The sequence below is a fragment of the Pongo abelii genome, chromosome 7 (assembly GCF_028885655.2).
Source record: "Pongo abelii isolate AG06213 chromosome 7, NHGRI_mPonAbe1-v2.0_pri, whole genome shotgun sequence".
In the NCBI taxonomy this organism is placed as follows: Eukaryota; Metazoa; Chordata; class Mammalia; order Primates; family Hominidae; genus Pongo; species Pongo abelii.
Genome location: NC_071992.2, coordinates 32,238,981 through 32,262,322, shown reverse-complemented (window position 1 = coordinate 32,262,322; position 23,342 = coordinate 32,238,981). Strand labels below are relative to the sequence as shown.

The following is a 23,342-nucleotide window of genomic DNA, read 5'->3' as shown; positions in this document are numbered from 1 at the left end:
TGGAGGTTATTGTGAGTCAAGATCAGACCATTGCACTCCAGCCTGGGCAACAAGAGCGAAACTCCATTTCAAAAAAAAGAAATTAAAATTACTCTACATATCAAATATACACATATAAAATACATACTTAAATCATGGATGCCGAGAGGACTCATGCTACATATACGTTTCAATATATTAAGGAACCTAGCCTTAGCTTTTGAAGGAAGATAGGAATTTCCATAAAAGTAGTAATAATGGAATAAATGCCTATAAGCTCAGCACTTTGAGTGACAGGCCAAGGCGGGAGGATCACTTTAGTCTAGGAGTTTGAGACCAGACTGGGCAACATAGTGAGACTTTGTCTCTACAAAAACTACAGAAAATTAGTTGGGCATGGTGATGCATGACTGTAGACCCAGCTACTTGGGAGGCTGAGGTGGGAGGACTGCTTGAGTCTGGGAGGCTGAGGCTGCAGTGAGCTGAAATTGTACCACTGCATTCCAGCTTGGGTGGATGACAGAGTGAAACCCTGTCTCTAAATAAATAAATAAATACATACATACATGGAATAAAAAGTTAATATTTAATAATGGGCTAATGCTAATGCTAATTTGTGCGTGTGTGTGTGCGCGCGCGTGTACCCAAGAAAATAAAATGCAAGAGTGTCAAAAAACTTGGAAATACAACAGCCATGCTTCAAAGGACTAGAGCACAAAAAAGAAATTGTCACTCATCACTGAGCACCGCTTTTACCGTGCTTTAAAGGTTACTATGTCTAATGATAAGGGCCTTCTTTCTAGATCAAATTCTGTACCAGACACTGTGTAACATTTTACATATTATATCTCCTTTAATCCTCACAACTCCACGAAGTAGGCATTATTAGCCTCATTCTCTTCTTATAAACAGATGAAAAAATTAAGATCTAGAGAGGTTAAAGGTCACCCAGCCAGCCAAATGGAGCAGAGTATGAACCTAGTTATGAATCCAATATAACCATGCACCCTTAGTAACTGATTTATAATTAAATTTCCAATGTCACAAAAGCTGGGCTTATTGACCGACTGCTCTGTAACCTGCCCTCATTTCATGTCTCAGTGATATCCCCTTTCAAATAATAATAACAATGGCAGCAACTTTCCACCTGTTAAGCACCTATTTACATTCTATTGAGGCATGATCTGTAATTATCGCTACCATCCATATGCAACTCTATGTTGTGGATTTTGTTATTCCCAATTTACTCAAGAAGAACTAGCTTCAAAGAAAGTAACTTGCCCAAGACAGCACAGCTAATAAGTGTCAGAGCCAGGTTAGGAGACCAGGATGTCAAACCTAACACTGGCTGACCCAAAACTCATGCACTATGAAGACATCAAAGCCCATCCAAGGCCCAGCATGGTGGCTCACGCCTGTTCCCAGCACTTTGGAAGACGTAGGTGGGCAGATTCCTTGAGGTCAGGAGTTAGAGACCAGCCTAGCCAACATGGTGAAACTCTGTCTCTACAAAAAATACAAAAATGAGCCGGGCGTGGTGGTGCACATCTGAGGTCCCAGCTACTTAGAAGGCTGAGGCAAGAGAATGGCTTGAACCCAGGAGGCAGAGGTTGTAGTGAGCCAAGATCGCGCCATGGCACTCCAGCCTGGGTGGCAGAGCGAGACTCTATTTAAAAAAAAAAAAAAAAAAAAAAAAAAAGCCCATCCGAATTTTTGTAATACAAACCTAGTTTAAACCCCTGCACCATCCTGCCTTTCTTCCTGAGAGAGATCTTCTCTCTTGGAAAGGGACCCATGTGACTACTTGTCTCTGAAAAACGAAACCAAGATTTACTATTTCCGGGAGGTCCTCCCCTCCCCACCCCCAGCCCTCAACTTCCTCCCCACCAATTCACCCTGCAGATTGTTTGGTCCTGAGACACAAGCAGAAACAAATAACTAAAAGAGAGAGGAAAGAAGAAATGGATGGGAAGTGGCCGTTACTCCTACAATAGATGGCCCCTGAGCCCCTGGAAGCCCCGCCCATACTGGAGAACAAGCACAGGCCTAACTCAGGATTTGCCAGGCCTTCCCCTTTGCAGCCCAGCCCTGTCTCCTCCGAGGTAGCTAGGCAACCAGGCCCCGCATACACAAAGAGGAAAGAGGTGCCAAGCCCTGCCAGACAGGTCTTCAAGCGAAAGCAGAACTGGTGACCTATAAATATCCGCAAGGTGCCGGAACACATGAACAAAGAGATAGGGACAAATATTACAGATGTTTGAGAGTCTGGATCTCCAGTTGAAGTAAGAATAAAAAGAGCCCTGGTGCAACACTGGTAGACAGAGAACTGGAAGGCGAGGCTGGGAAACCAGATAACAAAGCCCAGGGCGATTCAGAACCCAGAGCAAACAGGCTGGAAGCGAGGCTGAGCAGCTCTCCTGCCTAAGGCATGGACTTTGCAAGGTACATTTCAACTGCTCGGAGATCTGGAGCCAGGTCCTGGTTCTCAACCCCACTTGGGATAGCTGCAATGACATGATGGCTACAAAATGAACCTGTAGAAAAAAGGGACTTCCTGCGATCATAGAATTCCCTGCTTCACCCATTTCCCCAGCACATGAAGTAGATAAAAAGAAATATTTATTGAAATTGCAACTCTTGTCTCAGTAAAACACATCCATCCAATACCATGAATTATAAACTTGGGATATTTTGTTTTAAAAGTGCATTTGTTATGTATTTTTCCTATGATTTTCTTGGGTGTGTTTATTTACACAAGAAAAAGATGAAAACAATGAGCCCAGATAGAAAGTTTTCTAAAATCCACACTCAGATATCTATTTAAATTTGTTCAGAAACGTACATTTGGATTTCTCTTGTACATTATTAAGTTCCTACAAAGGAGGTACTATGGAACACTCTCATGCCTAAATGAGGCGCAGATTTCTATATAAAATAACAGCAGGCCAGGGGAGGTGGCTCAACGCCTATAATCTCAGCACCTTGGGAGGCTGAGGCGGGAGGACTGCTTAAGCCCAGGAGTTCGAGACGAGCCTGGGTAACATAGCAAGACCTCTATTACTAAGAAAATTTAGTATTATTTAACAAAATTTCGGCCAGGCGCAGTGGCTCAAACCTGTAACCCCAGCACTTTGAAAGGCTGAGGTGGGTGGATCACCCAAGGTCAGGAGTTCAAGACCAGCCTGGCCAACTGGCGAAACCCTGTCTAAACTAAAAATACAAAAATTAGCCAGACGTGATGGAGGGTGCCTGTAATCCCAGTTACTCAGGAGGCTGAGACAGGAGAATCACTTGAACCCAGGAGGTGGAAGCCAAGATCGCACCACTGCACTCCAGCCTGGGTGACAGAGCAAGACTCCATCTCAAAAAAAAAAAAAATAAAATAAAATAAAATAGTAAGAAAAAGAAAAACAACAGTAGATAATCCTACCCATCGCAGCCCCCTGCTGCTTTTAAGAACTTTTTCTCAATTACCTACCTGGTTATTACTATATTCTTATCTCTATCATAGCAACCAGCTTTTTTTTTTCTTTTTTCTTTTTTGAGACAGAGTCTCGCTACATCACCCAGGCTGGAGTACAGTGGTGCGATCTCGACTCACTGCAACCTCCGCCTCCCGGGTTCAAGCGATTCCCCTGCCTCAGCCTCCCAAGTAGCTGGGACTATAGGTGCGTGCCACCACACCCAGCTAATTTTTGTATTTTTAGTAGAGACGGGATTTCACCATGTTGGCCAGGATGGTCTCGATCTCTTGACCTCGTGATCCGCCTGCCTCAGCCTCCCAAAGTGCTGGGATTACAGGCATGAGCCACCGTGCCCAGCCAGTAATCAACCTTTTTAACCTTGTGTGTAATACTTTCCACCTAACCCATAAAACAAGTGAGGATATGACATTATCCTTGGCACATAGTAGGTACCTAGAAAATTTGTAAAAAAATAATTTGTCATGTTTGGCTTTCAAATGTAGGAATACTAAATATGATATTTGAAAATGATGTTTGTACTTAAGGAATTTTTAATAAGAAACACAAACATAACAAAAACACTACAGAGGATTTATGGAAACATCACCACAAAGTAGTGAAATAATTCCTACATGTTCTTTAAGAAATTTACTTTAAATGATTGCTGCACATTTGCCTGTCCAGAACTAAAGTTAAATTATCCTGGTGGCTGCTGTCTGGTGATAATTTCTTAGTGCCAGGAAGCTGGTGAGTATGTGATTAAACATGTTTCCCCCTTAGCTCCACCCTAGATGCTATCAGGTTTGCTAACCAGAAGGTTCTGCAGCTGACCAGCTCACGCGTGCACTCATACACACTCTCTCTCTCTCTCTCTCTCACACACACCTCCCTAAGAAAACAAATTTTCACAAGAGTAATTACTACAAATTCTAAATCTCTAACCTGTACTTTTAAGCTCATCATCTTCACAATTCAGCACAAATAAATTTAAAGCATGGGATGAAAATAAATCAAAATTAGCCATTTTCATGACTTCAAATAGGTAAGTATTTTAAACTTTTAACTGATAATGTCACTGAAATACTAACTAGCCTGTCAATTGACTGCAAGTTTCTAAACCATTCCTAACTACTGTTCCTAGGTAGACCCTGGACTCTTCATCTTCCGCCCTGATGACCCTTCAACTCTGAACTACTCTGCTACAATAGAGGAAGCATTTACAGGGAAAACACTACAACATGAAACATAAAGGCCTGAGAGATTTTCCTTTTCTCACTTTATTCAAGTTCGGCAAATGTCCATAGGTTGATTCTCTGCATAAGTAATTTTCCCAAAAGATAATATCTTTCTAATTGGGAAATGAAGAAGCCTCCCGATAAAGGCTACAACATTGCTGAAAGTTAGAATCACATGCCATCAGTCCAGCCACTGAGAAACACTTCAACTGACCCGCATGAAAAATGCCCATCTAGCTCTGTGACCTTAAACTAGTAACTTCACCTCTGTGGATTTCAGTTTCATTTGGTGATTTGTCTCTTTTAACTACAATATTTCAAAATGGGTTTTGATATCTGGTGTGGAAAGTCCCCCCGAGTTCTTTTCCAAATTTTCTTGGCTCTATGTTATGTTTCTAAGTCCAGCTGACTTATAGATTAGCTTGTCAAATTCTGTTTAAAGTACTTGGGAATTTTTATCAGAATTCCATTTAATGTTTAATTTGGAGAAAAGAGACTACAGTATCTATCCACAGAAATACAATCTGTATCTCCATTTACTTGGTATTTTCTTTTTTTTTTTTTTTTTTTGAAGCAGGGTCTTGCTCTATGGCCCAGACTGATGTGCAGTGGTGTGATCACGGCCCACTGCAGCCTCAACCTCCCAAGCTCAAGTGATCCTCCCACCTCAGCCTCCAGAGTAACTGGGACTACGGGCACACATCACCATTTCCAGTTAATTCTTTGCGTTTCTTTTGTTGAGACAAGGTCTCACCATGTTGCCCAGGCTGGTCTCGAGCTCCTGGGCTCAAGTAATCCATGCATGTCGCCCTCTCAAAGTGCTGGGATTACAGGTGTGAGCCACTGCGCCAGACCTATTCAGGTCTTTTCTGTCCTTCAGAATGCAATATTCTTCAAGTTGTTCTTGCAAATTTGTTTTTCACTGCTGTCAAGAACGGTATCTGTTTTTTATTATGTGTTCTAATTGATTAGCACAGGGTGAGAATCTCTTATATGAAATGGCTGGGACCAGATGTGTTTCAGATTTTGGAATATTTGCATATTTTAAAAATAATGAGATATGTTGGGGATAGGAACCAAGTCTAAACACAAAATTCATTTTGTTTCATATACACCTTATGTCATCATCTGCATAGAAAATCCAAGATTATCAGTTGAAAAAAAAAAAAAAACAGAACTAATAAACTTCAGTAAGATGGCCAGATGAGAAAAACACGAAAATCACAGGGTTTTAATTTTATTTTTAAAAATATGGCTGGGCGCGATGGCTCAGGCCTATAATCCTAGCACTTTGGGAAGCTGTGGCGGGTGGATTACCTGAGGTTGGGTGTTTAAGACCAGCCTGGCCAACATGGCAAAACCCCATCTCTACTAAAAATACAAAAATTAGCCGGGCGTAGTGGTGCACGTCTATAGTTCCAGCTGCTCAGGAGGCTGAGGCAGGAGAATCGCTTGAAACTGGGAGGCAGAGGTAGCAGTGAGCCAAGATCATGCCATTGTACCCCAGCCTGAGCGACAGAGTGAGACTGCATCTCAAAAATATATGTGTGTGTGTGTGTGTGTGTGTGTGTGTGTGTGTGTGTGTGCTGTCACACATACACAAAAACATAGCCTGAAGGTAGTTTTATAAAACATTTTTAATACTCATGTGCATGAAAACCAAGTTTTGACTGAAACCTGTCACATGAGGTCAAGTGTGGAATTTTCCACTTGTGGTACGTCAGTGCTCAAAAAGCTTCAGATTGTGGGGCATTTTGAGTTTAGAAATGCTCTCTACCTGTACTACTTTCCTATGCTGACACATACACACACACACACACACACACACACACATTTTTGAAATGCAGTCTCACTCTGTCACCCAGGCTGAAGTACAATGGCATGATCTTGGCTCACTGCTACCTCTGCCTCCCGGTTTCAAGCGATTCTCCTGCCTCAGCCTCCTGAGCAGCTGGAACTACAGACGTGCACCACCACGCCCGGCTAATTTTTATATTTTTAGTAGAGATGGGGTTTTGCCATGTTGGCCAGGCTGGTCTTGAACACCCAACCTCAGGTAATCCACCCGCCACAGCTTCCCAAAGTGCTAGGATTATAGGCCTGAGCCGTCGCCCCCAGCCATATTTTTAAAAATAAAATTAAAACCCTGTGATTTTTGTGTTTTTCTCATCTGGCCATCTTACTGAAGTTTATTAGTTCTGTTTTTTTTTTTTTTCAACTGATAATCTTGGAGTTTCTATGCAGATGATGACATTCACAGCAAAGGATAGCAGGGGCCTATCTTTAAAAGGACAAGCAAAAAGACTAGGGAAAATATTTCTAAAATATATTAAAGACAAAAACAATCAATGTTTACAACGTATAAAGAGTGCCAAGGCCAGGAGTGGTGGCTCACACCTGTAATCCCAGCATTTTGGGAGGCCGAGGCAGATGGATTACTTAAGGTCAGGAGTTTGAGACCAGCTTGGCCAACATGGTAAAACCCAGTCTCTACTAGAAATACAAAAATTAGACAGGCGTGGTGGCACATGCCTGTAGCCCCAGCTATTCAGGAGGCTGAGGCAAGAGAATCGCTTGAACCCAGGAGACGGAGGTTGCAGTGAGAAGAGATCACGCCACTGCACTCCAGCCTGGGTGACAGAGTGAGACTCTGTCTCAAAAAATAATAATAATAATAGAAATAAAGAGTGCCTACAAAATCAAAAATGCAATCTAACAGAAAAATAGACAAAAGATAACCAAATTGTGGAAAAACTAAAAATAGCTAGTGAACACTTGAAAATGATACACTTCTGTAATTAGAAAAATACAAAACACCACAGTGAAATGCCCTCGTCTAGCCAATGATTACAGAATAAGAAGGACAATCTCTAAGCCAGGCCAGGCGGTATGCACCTGTGTCCCAGCTACTGGGGAGGCTGAGGCGGGAGGACCCACCCCTTGAGCCCGGGAGTTTGAAGCTAGCCTGAGCAACATAGGCCAGGTTCCGTCTCTTAAAAAGAAAAAGAAACATAATCTCAAATGTTAGAAAACATATTGAGAAATGGACCAGCTAGATGGGACTATAAATTGATGTAATTGTAGAGAGCAATTCAGTATTATCTACTGAAAAATTAAATGCACATCACTTTCATCCAGAAATTGCATTTCTAGGAATCTCAATATTAAACAAGTTCTAGAATTAAAGAGTAAGTTATATTATAAAATGACAGATGGTTAAAAAAAATTTTTAAATAGCGCATAAGTTGTTCAAATATTTATGTAGTTATTCTTCATATACATGTGTTACATATGGTAACACATATAAACTATACCAACGTACATATCCTGTTTCATGAAGAACACATAGGCAAAATAAAATTCACATTTTTAATTACAAAAGTACACATAGTTGAATTCTAAAAAGTTAAATTGTTACAGCAGGAAATGGTTAATGTATTTTGGAACATCCATACATTGAAACACTATGTGGCTACTAAAAAAAGAATGTGTTAAAAAAAAAAAAAAAAAGAATGTGTTACAGCTGTACATACTAACATGGAAGATCTAAACTTTAATGTCAAGTTAAAATTTATGTATGTTAAGTACATAAAAAGGATGCACATTAAACCGTTAACTGTGGTCACACTTCTGGACAGCAAATGGGGATGGGGTTGGGAAATTGAGGGGGAATTTACATTGCATTGTTTACTAGATGTACTTCCATACTTTTACATGTTTAAAAGTCACAATTACTTAAAACTTCATAATTTTTCAAAAACAGAAAAATGAGATGACACGATGACATTCATGTTTTTTTTGTTTGCAACTTTCTAGAAGTTTCTGAAAAACAGGTTTTCTGAGACATCTCCACGTTGATTTCAACCACTGATAATCAGTTATCTGGGGCTAAGTAGTGAAGGTTCACTGTGAATCAGTACTATGAAGGCACTAAGGAAAAACAGAGGGCATTGGACAATTCCAAACGTTCTGGTAAAAGCTTAAATACCCAGTCATCGTGATATATTTGGTTTTCTTTCTACAGAAGTAAAATATTTTAACATTGTAACAAACTTACCAGTGTTCACAAACAGAATCAGAAGATTTTATTGTATTCTTAAACTAGATTTAAAAAATAAAAATAAAAAAAAGGTCCATCTGTCTCTTAGAAGAACAAACTCCCCCACCAATAAACAAAACAAGGCCAGGAGCAGTGGTTCACACCTGTAATCCCAGAATTTTGGAAGGCCAAGGCGGGCAGGATCACTTGAGGTCAGGAGTTCAAAACCAGCCTAGCCAACATGGCAAAACCCCGTCTCTACTAAAAATACACAAATTAGCTGGGCGTAGTGGTGCATGCCTGTAATCCCAGCTATTCGGGAGGCTGAGACAGGAGACTTGCTTGAACCCAAGAGGCAGAGCTTGCAGTGAGTCGAGATTGCACCACTGTAGTCCAGCCTAGGCGACTGAGGGAGACTGTCTCAAAAACAGAAAAAAGGGCAGGGTGCAGTGGCTCACGCCTGTAATCCCAGCACTTTGGGAGGCCGAGGCAGGCGGATCACGAGGTCAGGAAATCGAGACCATCCTGGCTAACACAGTGAAACTCCGCCTCTATTAAAAATACAAAAAATTAGCTGGACCTGGTGGCACATCCCAGCTACTCGGGAGGCTGAGGCAGGAGAATGGCGTGAACCCAGGAGGCGGAGCTTGCAGTGGGCCAAGATCGCACCACTGCACTCCAGCCTGGACAACAGAGCGAGACTCCATCTCAAAAAGAAAAATTAGCCAGGCATGGTGGTGGGCACCTGTAATCCCAGCTACTAGGGAGGCTGAGACATAATAATGGCTTGAACCCGAGAGGCAGAGGTTGCAGTGGACAGAGATCACACCACTGCCCTCCAGCCTGGGTGACAGAAGGAGACTCTGTCTCAAGCAAAACAAAACAAAACAAACAACAACAACAACAAAACAATGAAAATCACCAAGAGGGTAGGATGAGGGGCCAAAGAGTCTGTTAGACTGGAAAGCAACACTGTATTTCCTATGGATTAACATTTACACAAACATTAACTCCACTAATGGACAGCCTTTTCTACTCTTTATCATTTTGTTTAGTTTATCTGGCAAGGGGGATGCAAAACAAACCCAAGAAGAAACAGGGAACATGGCTAGGGTATACACAATTCTCCCAACTCATAAACCACTAGGGTATTGGGAAACAACACTCTACATCCTGGCTCTCAGGGATTTCCCAATTCTGAAAATCCCACATTGCAATGGGACATATCACTTGGAATGTTACAAAGGGGATTCATTGTGTTACGTTAAAACTTAGCCCCATACACAGTGATTTTAAGTATAAGGCTAACACAAAAACAAACTGACCAACTTCAGAAGCACTTCTCTTAGATGAAGACTTCAGGATGTCTTTTCTTCTATGCAACATGCTCCTGGAATAACTTTTCCAAGGAGTCATCCTTTTCAAAGACCAGAGGAAAAGCTGTCAAACATCGCACAAGGCACAGTGTGTACACACACTGCCTTCTAACACACCAAGCAGTCTTATTCCAGGTTTTCCCAAAGCCAGTCAATACAGCCTTTCCAGCCAAGCCTATCCTCCCAGGTCTGTCTTGGCCTTTCCCCATCCAAGACTCTGAGTTTCCTGAAGCACCCTCCCAGAACCTGATATGTGACAATTGATTATCCATAAAAATGCTTACTGGATAGATGAAAGAGATGATGCGGTATCAGAAGTGAATGAAGCTCGGTATGACTGAAGCATAGGGTCTGCCAGAGAAAGTTGCAGATGAGACCACCTGGACACAGTTAAAGGTTTTAAGCAGAATGGCAGAGTATATTTCCATTCTGTGAAAGGTTAGCTGGCTCTCCTGAAGACAGCAAGGACTGAAAGGCAGACAAGGCTGGAAACAAGGAAAGTGGCTTAAGGTTGAAATGGCTGTGCAGAAGCTTTGCTGGTAGCCTGAAATAGGACAGCAGCAGGGTAGAGGTAAGTCAACAGATTTGAGAGATATTTGGAAAGTGGAATTGTTGAATCTGGTGATGGATTAGTCAGGGAGGGGAGGGGAAGGGCTGGGCACCTAGGTGAAGGTTGTGACTCCTAGAGAGGAGGAACACAGGGGTGCAGGTTAGATGGTGGGGATAATGGGATCATTTACTGGACACATTAGCATCCAATTAGAAGTGGTGTAGACACTTGGGATATTTGAATCTGGATTTCAGGACAGAAGTCTGGGACAAAGGACACCATCCATGGGAATGCAGGACCATGAGAAATGAAGAGGCAGGACGGAGTGCCAAGGAACACTATCATTTACAAACCAAGTTCAGGAGGAAAGGGGAAAAGGAGAATGTAGGGGTGGGGTCAGGGAGAAGAGGAAAGTCAATCAAGTGTGGTGTCATGGAAGCCAAGGGAAGGGAACATCAAGGATGGAAAAATCCAAAATGGAACCTCTGTCAGTCCTGGGAAAAATAGTGAAGTTTGTTTCCTTCCTCATACTTTATTTTCCCAGGATCCTCAATAACATGCAGTTTATTATTAATCAGAAAAAAAAAAATCTGTTTAAGAAAATTACAAAAATCTGTTATGATACCCTCATAAATTAAAGAGCCACAGATAGTGTACTATCCACAGGGCATGTGTTTTGAATTTGTTTTCTGGGTCTGGTGATGGATTAGTACTGATCTTTCTATCTGCTGCAGCCTCATGACCAATGATACATATTGCCCAGCCTCCTGGCCAAGGTCTGGGATCCCAGCAGAGCAGAGCTGGCTGACCCATACACAGATGGCCCAGTGACCTTGGGTTCATTAGCATACTGTTCTAATCAAGTGAGCTAACCAGCAACAGACCTGGCCTACTTTGTCCCACTTCCCACCACTACTGAGGCCAAAGTTCCTCAGCTCTGCACCATTTCCTATAAACAAGAGATTGCCTATAAACATCCACAGATACAAGAGGTCCAAAGCTCACCAAAAATATTTGTTCATTGTTTCTAAATAGGATTTATGTTTACTTACAAGCTATCTGCCCTGGCGAAAAGAAGTGTATCATTAATAAAAATGACGATAGCCACTGAGCCAGCATAGATAGCAATCAATGACCCACACTGCCTGTTGTTCTGATGACATTAAAAGGGGAGGAGGGGATGGGGGAGGGGGCATGACAAAAATAAATATTTCTAAGGTCAAGAAAGATTTAAGAAATAACATTCTGGCTAGGCGCGGTGGCTCACACCTGTAATCCCAGCACTTTGGGAGGCTGAGGTGGGCAGATCACCTGAGGTCAGGAGTTTGAGACCAGCCTGGACAACATGGCAAAACCCTGTCTCCACTAAAAATACAAAATTAGCTGAATGCGGTGGCTCGTGCCTGTAATCCCAGCACTTTGAGGGATTGAGGCGGGCGGATTACGAGGTCAAGAGATCGACACCAGCCTGGCCAACATGGTGAAATCCAGTCTCTACTAAAAATACAAAATTAGCCGGGCGTGGTGGCACATGCCTGTAGTCCCAGCTACTCAGGAGGCTGAGGCAGGAGAATTGCTTGAACCTGGGGAGGCGGAGTTTGCACTGAGCCGAGATCATGCCACTGTTCTCCAGCCTGGGCGACAGTGAGACTCTGTCTTAAAAAAGAAATAATGTTCTAACATTCTAACCTTGTGCCACTTTCTTGATGCTCCCCACCGCACCAAATATTGGTATTTATCTTACAGGATTCACCTGTGATAGCACTCTTCTTGGAGCAGGCTGAGAGTAGCTATCATTCTCTCTACTTACAACATTTGAAAAGTATAGGGGTTATTTTACTTGACCTCAAGGGATCCAGAAAGAGATGCCCACTCTCCTTCCAGAGAGAGAAATAGGGATCAATTAGAACCATGCCGGCCAGGCATGGTGGCTCATGCATGTAATCCCAGCACTTTGGGAGGCCAAGGTGGGAGGATCGCTTGAGGCCAGGAGTTTGAGACCAGCCTGGCAAAAACCTATCTCTATTAAAAAATACAAAAATTAGCTAGGCATAGTGGTGCATGCCTGTACTCCCAGCAACTCAGGAGGCTGAGGCAGGAGAATCACTTGAACCTGAGTGACAGAGGCTGCAGTGAGCCAAGATGGTGCCACTGCACTCCAGCCTGGGCAACAGAGCAAGGCTCTGCCTCAAAACAAACAAACAAACAAAAAACAATGTCAATTAGAAAAGTCCAGCCTGCTTAAAAAACTGGAATGTGTTCCAGACACCACCTTGGACTTCAGCGGCCCCATCTTTTTAAGTGAGGGTGTTGAACAAATACGGTTCTTGGGTGACCTTCCAGCTCAAAAGGCCTATGATAGCCTAAATCGATGTCATTATACTGACAACCCAGGTAGGAGGGAAAAATCTTGGAAAGTAGCTTTTGAATATGTAAATGTCCATGTTTACATACTATTGTTGGAAATGTCTGTTTCATGAGAAGTTAAAACTTTTATAGACCTCTCTGTTGAATATGTGTGCATTTTAATTCATTGGTTTAAAAAAAATGAAGTACTATTGGAATGTTTTATCTACTATTTTTCTCTCCTCAATACAGCACTTAAAAAAGAATGAACTAACTTCAAATAATTCTTGGGATAAGTAGCCTATCTTTCCAGGAAAAGAAAATGGAAGAACTTAACTTGAACTGGAGTATCTCTGTTCAAATGGATTTTACTATAATTGGTTTTGAGAGGGCAAGAACCATGGAGATGGGGTGCTAAAAATAGATGTAGTAAAGTTGGGGGGAAAGTACGTGTGAGACTGACACTAATAATTACAAAAAAAAAAAAAAGTAGTGTCATTCCTATTAAAATAAGAAATCTGAGCCCATTCCGGGAACAGTCATGGACTGCCACAGTCATCTGGGCTCAGGGCTGGCCCTGTTCCCCACAAAGGTCCCTCAGCCTCAGTGGACAGCCTTATAAGGCAACCAAGCTCAGAGAGAAGATAAGAACACCAAGCACTTAACATTTCCAGAGGCCTCTGCAAATGTTAACTCATTAATTCTCAGAGTGTTCTGTGAAAGCCCTGCTACTATCAGTTCCAAAAGACACTGGGGAAGAAAGGTGCCTAATTGCAACTAATTATAACAAGGTGTGTAAGGAGCTGGCAGCCCTTCCTAGTAGGCACCGTGTTCACCGCCAGACAAGCCTCGACTTTGTTAGTAACTGAACAAACACTTGCCTACTATGGGACAGAAAGGAGGAGAAACATTTCCTTTTTCTGTTTTTTTTGAGACGAAGTCTCACTCTATTGCCCAGGCTGAAGTGCAATGGCACGATCTCGGCTCACTGCAACCTCCGCCTCCTGCGTTCAAGCGATTCTCCTGCCTCAGCCTCCTGAGTAGCTGGGATTACAGGTGTGGACTACAACGCCCAGCTAATTTTGAATTTTTTTAAAGTAGAGACAGAGTTTCACCATGTGGGCAAGTCTAGTCTCCGGAACTCCTGACCTTGTGATCCACCCGCCTTGGCCTCCCAAAGTGCTGGGATTACAGGCGTAAGCCACTGTGCCCGGCCTAAACATTTCCTTTTTCTTTTTTTTTTTTTTGAGACAGGGTCTTGCTGTCACCCAGGCTGGAGTGCAGTGGTGCGATCACGGCTCACTGCAGCCTCTGCCTCCCAAGCTCAAGTAATCCTCTCACCTCAGCCTCCCAAGTAGCTGAGACTACAGGCACATGCCACGACGCCCAGCTAATTTTTAAATTTTTTGTAGAGATGGGTTTTCGAGATGTTGCCCATGCTGGTCTCGAACTCCTGAGCTCGTGACCCACCCACCTCCACCTCCCAATGTGCTGGGATTACAGGCGTGAGCCACCATGCCCGGCCAGGAGGGAAATTTCTCAATTTTGACAGTAAGTAAGGAACGCACACCACCCTCCCTCCTCTGTCTCCCACAGAATCTCCAGAAGATTCCAATCCTTAGAATAAGACTCCTACTTAACGGCCTGCAGAAGGAGCTAAACACAGGTCAGGGTCTGGAGTAAAGACACATACAGGAGGAAGTGAGATGTGCTTTTCCCAAGTTTGTTTCTGTTCGCCAAAGGGACACTTTCACCTTCATGAATAAACTCGGCAACTGTGATTACAGTGCCAGTATGAAATAAGACAGAGATCTTTACAGTCTGGAGAGGATTAAGTGGCTTCATTAAAAATTATTAAGAAAATTTCATGGCCAGGCACAGTGGCTCACACCTGTAATCCCAGCGTCTTGAAATGCTAAGGCAGATGATCACTAGAGCCCACGAGTTAAAGACCAACTTGGGCAAAGTAGCAGCACCTCATCTCTTAAATTTTCTTTAAATTAGCCTGGCATGGCTGTGTGCACGTGCAGTCCTGGCTTTCCAGGAGGCTGGAGTAGGAAGATGTCTTGAGCTTGGGAGTTAGAGGCTGCAGTGAGCTATGATTGCACCACTGCATTTCAGCCTGGCTGACACAGTGAGATCTTGTCTCTAAAAAAAAAACAAAACAAACAAACAATAAAAAAAGGAAAAAAGAAAATTTCAATGTCAGTTATCAAATAATGTTTATTGACCATCTAAACCATATGACATTTCGTGGTCAGGTGCTGGAAATATAAGAGTAGCAGTTAATTTTATTTATATATATACACACACACACACACACACACACACACACACACACACATATATATTTTAAAGTCACCCAGAAATATAAAAGAGTAGTAGTTGGCCAGGAACGGTGGCTCTTGTCTGTAATCCCAGCACTTTGGGAGGCCAAGGGGGGCAGATCACAAGGTCAGGAGATCGAGACCATCCTGGCTAACATGGTGAAACCCCGTCTCTACTAAAAATACAAAAAATTAGCCAGGCATGGTGGCACATGCCTGTAGTCCCAGCTACTTGGGAGGCTGAGGCAGGAGAATCGTTTGAACTCAGCAGAGGCTGAGGTTGCAGGGAGCCGAGATTGTACCACTGCACTCCAGCCTAGGCAACAGAGCGAGATTCCGTCTCAAAAAAAATAATAAATACAAGAGTAGCAGTTAAATGTGTGTGTCTGTGTGTGTGTATTTTAAGTCACCCAGAATGTAAGTTTTGCCAAAATGTTTAAGTCCCCATGGAGGCAGGGCTCTTAGCTTTGTTCACTGATTTATTCCAACTGCCAACTAGTGCCAGGCACATAGTTGGTATTCAATATATACTTGTTGGATGAATTGTCTTTTAAAAAACTGAGCTCAACATCTAAATGAATACATGTAGACACATAAAAGAATATAAGTAAGGCTGGGTGCGGTGGCTCATGCCTGTAATCCCAGCACTTTGGGAGGCCAAGGTGGACAGATCACAAGGTCAAGAGATCGAGACCATCCTGGCCAACATGGTGAAACCCCATCTCTACTAAAACTACAAAAATTAGCTGGGCGTGGTGGTGTTTGCCTGTAATCCCAGCTACTCGAGAGGCTGAGGCAGGAGAATGGCTTGAACCAGGGAGTCGGAGGTTGTGGTGAGCTGAGATCGCGCCACTGCACTCCAGCCTGGCAACAGAGCAAGACTCCGTCTCAAAAATAAAATAAAATAAAAAATAAAGAATGTATTAGGACGCATATTCACTGTGCTAAGTCAGTAACTGACTCAACAGTCCTATTGGGGGAAAGCCCAAAGGATAAGCTCGGACAGAAAAAAGTAGAAATAGCTGGAAAAGATTAAAGAAAACACTCTAGGCTGGGCGTGGTGGCTCACACCTGTAATCCCAGCACTTCGGGAGGCCGAGGCAGGCAGATCACCTGAGGCTGGGAGTTTGAGGCCCACCTGACCAACACGGAGAAATCCCTTCTCTACTAAAAATACAAAATTAGCCAGCCATGGTGGCTCACACCTGTAATCCCAGCTACTTGGGAGGCTGAGGCAGGAGAATTGCTTGAACCCAGGAGGCAGAAGTTGCAGTGAGCTGAGATCACACCATTGCACTCTAGCCTGGGCAACAAGAGCAAAACTCCGTCTCAAAAAAAAAAAAAGAGAAAACACTCTAGGCACTAGACACTGAGGGACCTGGAGGTGGAATGCTTTGTAAGAAACAGATTGACATCTAAAAAGCGTCAACAACCCAAATATATGTTAACAGATGAATGGACAAACAAAATGTGGCACATCCATACAACGGCGATATCACTCAAACAATGGGAAAGGTACCAATTCATGCAACAAGATGGATGAGCCTTGAAAACATGATGCTAAGTGAAAAAAGTCAAAAGACCGATCTTGTATCATTCCATTTGCATGAAATGTCTGAAATAGGCTAATCCATAGAGGGAAAAAAGCAGATTAGCAGTTGCTTTGGGTTAGGGAGAGGAGGAAATGGTGACTGATTGGTTAATGGATTTGGGATTTTTTTCAGGGGTTGACAAAATGTTCTAAAATTGGATAGTGGTGATAGTTCCGCAGCTCTGAATATTCTAAGAACTATTCAATTATACACTTTTTAACTTGAATTTTAAGAGATGAGAGAGTTATTTCTCAAAATTGGATCTTACTATCACCAGAACACGGTGGTGTGCAATTGCACAGCACTCTACTGTCTTTAGAACACTATCACATACATAAAATCTTTGATCAAGGAGCCTCCAAATGTTTTTTGGTGCAATTGATTTATGGAGTAGGGCCTTTGATTTTTGTTCGTTTTGTTTTTGAGACAGTCTCATTCTGTTGCCCAGGCTGGAATGTAGTGGTATCATTTTGGCTCACTGCAAACCCCTCCTCCCCTATTCAAGCGATTCTCCTGCCTCAGCCTTCCAAGTAGCTGGAATTACAGGCACCCGCCACCACACTTGGCTGATTTTTGTATTTTTTAGTAGAGACAGGGTTTCGCCACGTTGGCCAGGCTGGTCTCAAACTCCTGGCCTCAGGTGATCCGCCTGCCTCAGCCTCCTAAAGTGCTGGATTGCTGGTGTGAGGCACCGTGCCCAGCTGGAGTAGTGCCTTTGGAAAAGGAATCTGCCATTCATGTTAGATGGACTAAGGGTGGGGAGAGTCCAATGAGGTTCTGGGGGTCTAACTTAAGGGTCTAGACAGGCAGGATGGAAGAAGTAGAAAAGACTAGATTTGGGCAAGAGGAAGCCCAAGGCCATTTAGATTTTCTTAAACTAGGGATCCTGTAATTGGTCATCTCCTTGACAAGATTAGTTTCCACATTACTGATTGCTGAGAGCTTACACAAGTCCTGTGTTGCAAGCTCTTCTGTTTAGGGAGGCAGGATCCTGAGAGATACGGGCCTAAGGAAGAGAACTCTTGTTCCCTTGAAGTAAACTTCTCTAGTACCTCTAAACTGGCAATGAGGTCTAGTGAAAGATGATGGATTTTGAACTAACTGACCAGGTTCAAATCCAGGCTCTGTTATTTATTAGCTGTGACCCAGGGCAAGTTATTCAACTCACTGAGCCTCAGTTCCTCCTCTACTGGGAGGAGCGGTGGTGGATAACTACCCCACAGCACAGTGAAGATGACTGAGTTCACACCCAGTGATGTGAACAGTGCCTAGAACAAAGTCAAAAAGGTCCCTTTGTGACCATCAACTATCGATCTCACATCAACTGCGCTCTTCCTCCCTAGCACTTATTACAGTTTGTTATTCTCTATTTACCTGTGCTTCACTGTTTAATATACACTTTCAACTACACTGTAACTTCCAGGATGAACAAGGACAATGTCTGTTTGCTGCTCATTGCACCAGCAGGGCCTAATCCAAGTAGGAGTTGAGTACCTTTGGGATGACTAGATCATCTAGGAATTATACATTGGGCTGAGTCACCACGGCTGATAAACAGCCATGCTGTTCTGAAGAGGCAGAATGAAGAAGCACCCCCCCCAACCCAAAAAAAACAAAAACAAAAAAGAAAACAAAAAACAGGAAAAAATAAGCAAAGTTATGGAGTAAATGGCTTCATCCAGAAAGTTAAGGCTGGGCGTGGTGACTCACGCTTGTAACCCCAGTACATTGAGAGGCTGACCGGGGATGATCACTTGAGCTCAGGAGTTCAAGACCAGCCTGGGCAACATGGTGAAACACTGTCTCTACTAAAAATACAAAAATTAGCTGGGTGTGGTGGCGCGCGACTGCTATTCAGGAGACTGAGATGGGAAAATTGCTTGAGCCCAGGAGGCAGAGGTTGCGGTAAGCCGAGATTGCACCACTGCACCCTGCTGGAATAAAAAAGAAACTTATGGAAGAATAACCAAAGAAAAAAATTCCTTATTTTTCCAGTATGGTCATCTGAACAGCTTGCATGGCCTTGAATACTAGGACCCAAATGAGTTAAAAAAAAAAAAAAAAAAAAGACTTAGCTAACTGGCATTGGGTTCTGCAGGTGTCTAACTTCTTCCCAGGTTGTATATCAATCACCTGTGGAACAGGCCTGATTGGAAAACCAATGACATTGACAAATAATAACAATTTTTTTTTTTTTTTTTTGAGACAGGGTCCTGTTCTGCAGCCCAGGCTGAGTGCAGTGGCACAATCATGGCTCATCGTGGCTCTGACCTCCTGGGCTCAAGTGATCCTGATCCTCCCATCTCAGCCTCCTGATAGTTGAGACTACAGGTGCACGCTGCCAGGCCTGGCTAATTTCTGTATTTTTTGTAGAGACAGGGTTTTACCATGTTGCCCAGGCTAGTCTCGAACTCCTGGGTCAAGCAATCCTCCCACTTGGTCTCCCAAAGTGCTGGGATTACAAGCATGAGGACCACGCCCAGCCTAAAAATTTTTTAATGTATCCCCAAATACATACAATTCATTCATTAAAAAGTAACAGATACAGCTTTTCCCTGCTCCTGTAAATGTGCTACATTCATTCTTACTTCCAAAACTTTTTTTTTTTTTTTTTTTAAAGAGATAGGGCCTCACTCTGTTGTCCAGGCTGGAGTGCAATGACAAGACCACAGTTCACTGCAGCCTCGACCTCCTGGGCTCAAGCAATCTTCCCACCTCAGCCTCCCAAGTAGATGGGACTACAGGCACACACCACCATGCCTGCTAATCTTTTTTTTTTTTTTTACTTTTTATAAAGGCAGTGTCTCATCGTGTTCCCCAGGCTGGTCTCGAATTTCTAGCCTCAAGCAATCCTCCCACCTCAGCCTCCCAGCCTCCACCTCCCAAAGTGCCAGAATTGCAGACATTGGCCACCATGCCAGGCCCCAAACTTTTATGATGGTGAAACTCTCCTAACCCAGTACCCATTTCTATTTAAATATTACCAGTTCCTCAAGGTCCACCTTTCTTTCTCAAAGCCTTTTATTCTGGTCCACACTGATCTCTTTCTGAATTTCTAAGCCCTCTCTGCCCATATTACACAATGCTGTCCGTTTAGGTAGGATCAAATGTTATTCTCCCATTGTTTCCTGTGTTGACTGAGGTCTTTCCAAGAAGGCAGGAAAACTGCTTCTCAGTAACGACTTCTCCATCCCCCAGAAAGGCCAAGACAACAGACTCTCAGGCTGTCTTTAACAAATATCAATGACTGTACCCAAGGGAGTCATACATACCTCTTCCACAACTAATGTTCTCTTCACCTACACCATCTGCCAAACAAAACCAAGGGCTAAGGGAAAAGAAGACATCTTTTATCTTGCAAAAGAGCTCCCAATTCCTTTGAGAAAGGTGCTATGATGCATATAAATTCAGCACTCCATGACCTCAATTGGAATCTACTAAAATAAACACTAAATGAGATGCAAATTCCACTCATATATAACAATCGGGATGAGTCAATACTGAGGTTTCCATTACATCTGCTCATTTCCTAGAGTCACACTCGAACACATGTGTGTAGGCTTTGTGGAGGGCGTGCACTTCTCAGAATGTCTGTTAACAATTAAGGAGGCCTGTGGGCTGGGGTTAATGGTGATTGCCCTGCCCATATGGGGAGACCGGAGCTGCACTCCTCAGACAGGATTTGGCTCTTGGTATGTTGCGGGCATCACAGTGAAAACAGCCCCTCCAGGGAAGATGCAATTGCCCTGAATGGTCTCTCCTTCATCCTGAGAAATACTTAAGGAGCTGCAACATGCTGGAGCTCCAAGGCAGCATCCTCAATTTGAAGAGGGAGGAAAAGAATCATTTTCACAAGGAGATATACGCCACGGTCTGTACCTAATAAAAGGCATTATGGGGCAAAGCATGGTAGCTCATGCCTGTAAGTCTCAACACTTTGGGACGCCAAGGCAGGAGGATTGCTTGAGGCCAGGAGTTAGAGAAAAGTCTGGGAAATGCAGTGCGACCCCATCTCTACAAAAAAATTTAAAAATTAGCAGGGTGAACCGGGAGTGGTGGCTCACGCCTGTAATCCCAGAACTTTAGGAGGCTGAGGCAGGCGGATCACCTGAGGTCAGGAGTTCGAGATTAGCCTGGCCAACATGATGAAACCCCATCTCTACTAAAAATAGACCAATTAGCCGGGCATGGTGGCAGGCGCCTGTAATTCCAGTTCCTTGGGAGGCTTGAGGCAGGAGAATCACTTGAACCCAGGAGGTGGAGGTTGCAATGAGCCGAGATGGTGCCATTGCACTCCATCCTGGGTGACAAGGGTGAAACTTTGTCTCAAAAAAAAAAAAAAAAAAAAAAAAAAATAGCAGGGTGTGGCGACACAGCTCTGTGGTCCCAGCTACTCAGGAGGTTAAGGTGGGAGGATCGCTTGAGCCCAGGAGGTTGAGGTTATAGTAAGCTATGATCACGCTACTGCACTCCACATCCTGGGTGACAGAGAGACCCTATTTCCAAAAAAAAAAAAAAAAAAAAAAAAAAAGCATTGAAGCATTGTTGATTCAACTGTAATTATAAAATTCTTTCCAAGGATGTACTTGGTTCACTGTCCACCAAAACTTATGTCAAACTGACCAGTGTGTTTCTGTTCTCATCTCAAGAGCAAACCAATGATGTGACCAGAAAAGTAGATGACAGAATAATATATCCACTGATTCTGAGACATGTTTCCACACTGTAACATCTATGAAATCAGGATGCATCTTACAATGAAGTTTTAATCGGCAGTGTTATTGCTTTACCTGACAAATGTTAGAGCTGACTCAAATTCTGTACTTGCACTCACAACACCTAAAATACTGGCCTCATCGTCAGACATTAATAGCCAGAAAAATACAGCAAGCACCTAACACACAAAAATCAACACACTTCACGGTGTCCGATAAACTCAAGAATGACACCCCCAGAAATTATCTGCTAAGCATTTTTGTATCCAGTGAAGTATAAGAAACACAACTGGGATATGTCTTCAAATGAGGTTAAAAAAAGTCACTATATAACATCCAGGTGTTATACAGATGAGGCTGGAATATTAATTCTGAGTCACGGATGGGACACAAATATGAAAAACTCCACAGAGAGGGAGCAATCTTTGGACATTTTTAAATGGCAGGGGCAGGGGATGCAAGGAATGGGCCTGCTGATTCTCTTAGTGGAAATAGTGTTCTAGAGAAGATCTGGCAATAAACATCAAATATCTTTAAAAGAATGCATGCCCTTTGACCCAGAAATTCCACTTCTAAGAGTTGAAGCTAAGGAAATCACTAAGGGTGTATACACAGATTTAGCTAGGAGGATGTACAGCACTGTTTATACCACTTAAGCTGGAAATAAGTTCAATAATAAGCCCAATAATAAGGGGTGGGTCAAATACATTAAGGCACATCCATACTATAGCACAATAGGAAGAATTTAAAATTTGGCTGCAGAAATGTATCCAATTGGCCAGATGCAGTGACTCACGCCTGTAATCCTAACACTTTGGGAGGCTGAGGAGGGAGGATCACCTGAGGCCAAGAGTTCAAGACCAGCCTGGGCAATATAATGAGACCCCGTCTCTACAGAAAAAATAGAAAAACTTAGCCAGGCATAGTGGTGCACACTTGTAGTCCCAGCTACTTGGGAGGCTGAGGTGTGAGGATGGCTTGAGGCCAGGAGTTCAAAGCTGCAGTGAGCTATGATCGCATTGTGCCACTGCACTCCAGCCTGGAGGACACAGCAAGACAACGACTCAAAAAAACAAAGAGAGAGAGAGAGAGAGAAATGAATCCAATGGCATGCAAAGATGTTCATAACATACTGTTAAGTGAAATAAATGGAAAACCTATTATGATCTCATTTTTGTTCAAATAGATGATAGATGCCATGTGTGCACAGAGAAAAGAACATGTAAAAGATACACACTGAGGTATTAACACTGGTTGTGGGGGAATTATAGAATTGTTTCCTTTTTTAATCTTTTTTTTTTTTTTGCTTACTTGTGTTTTCTAATGGGGGTGAGGAGAGAAAGGGTAACTATTTAAGATTGTATTTTAAAAAACAAAAACAGTGAAAAGAAACTTGAACACAATGTGATCCAATTAGATGAACAAATGGCTTATGAATCTTGGTAGTTTCAATTTAAAATATAACATGAATTAAAAACCCCATACATTTATCATTCTTTAATCCCTAAAATAGAAGCAATACGTTACTATCTTTCCTTTGAGAAATGCTGGGAGAAATGACCAACAGAAATAAGCATAAGACAGGGCTTAAAATAGAAAAAAATATCCCAGGAGAAAACTTTCTGCTCCACACAGAAGCTCTGCTGAGGACCACCTGGGGTAGAAGGTAGTTCTGCACATTTTTAATACAACAAAAGAACTGTGAAAATATCCTAGAGC

The 23,342-nt window shown here is 42.8% G+C and overlaps 1 protein-coding gene across 7 annotated transcripts in view; it reads right to left on the bottom strand.

The window, feature by feature from the left end:
* Positions 1-23,342, bottom strand: part of RBPMS (RNA binding protein, mRNA processing factor) — a 184,465-nt gene that overhangs the window by 143,394 nt on the left and 17,729 nt on the right. The window lies entirely within an intron of this gene.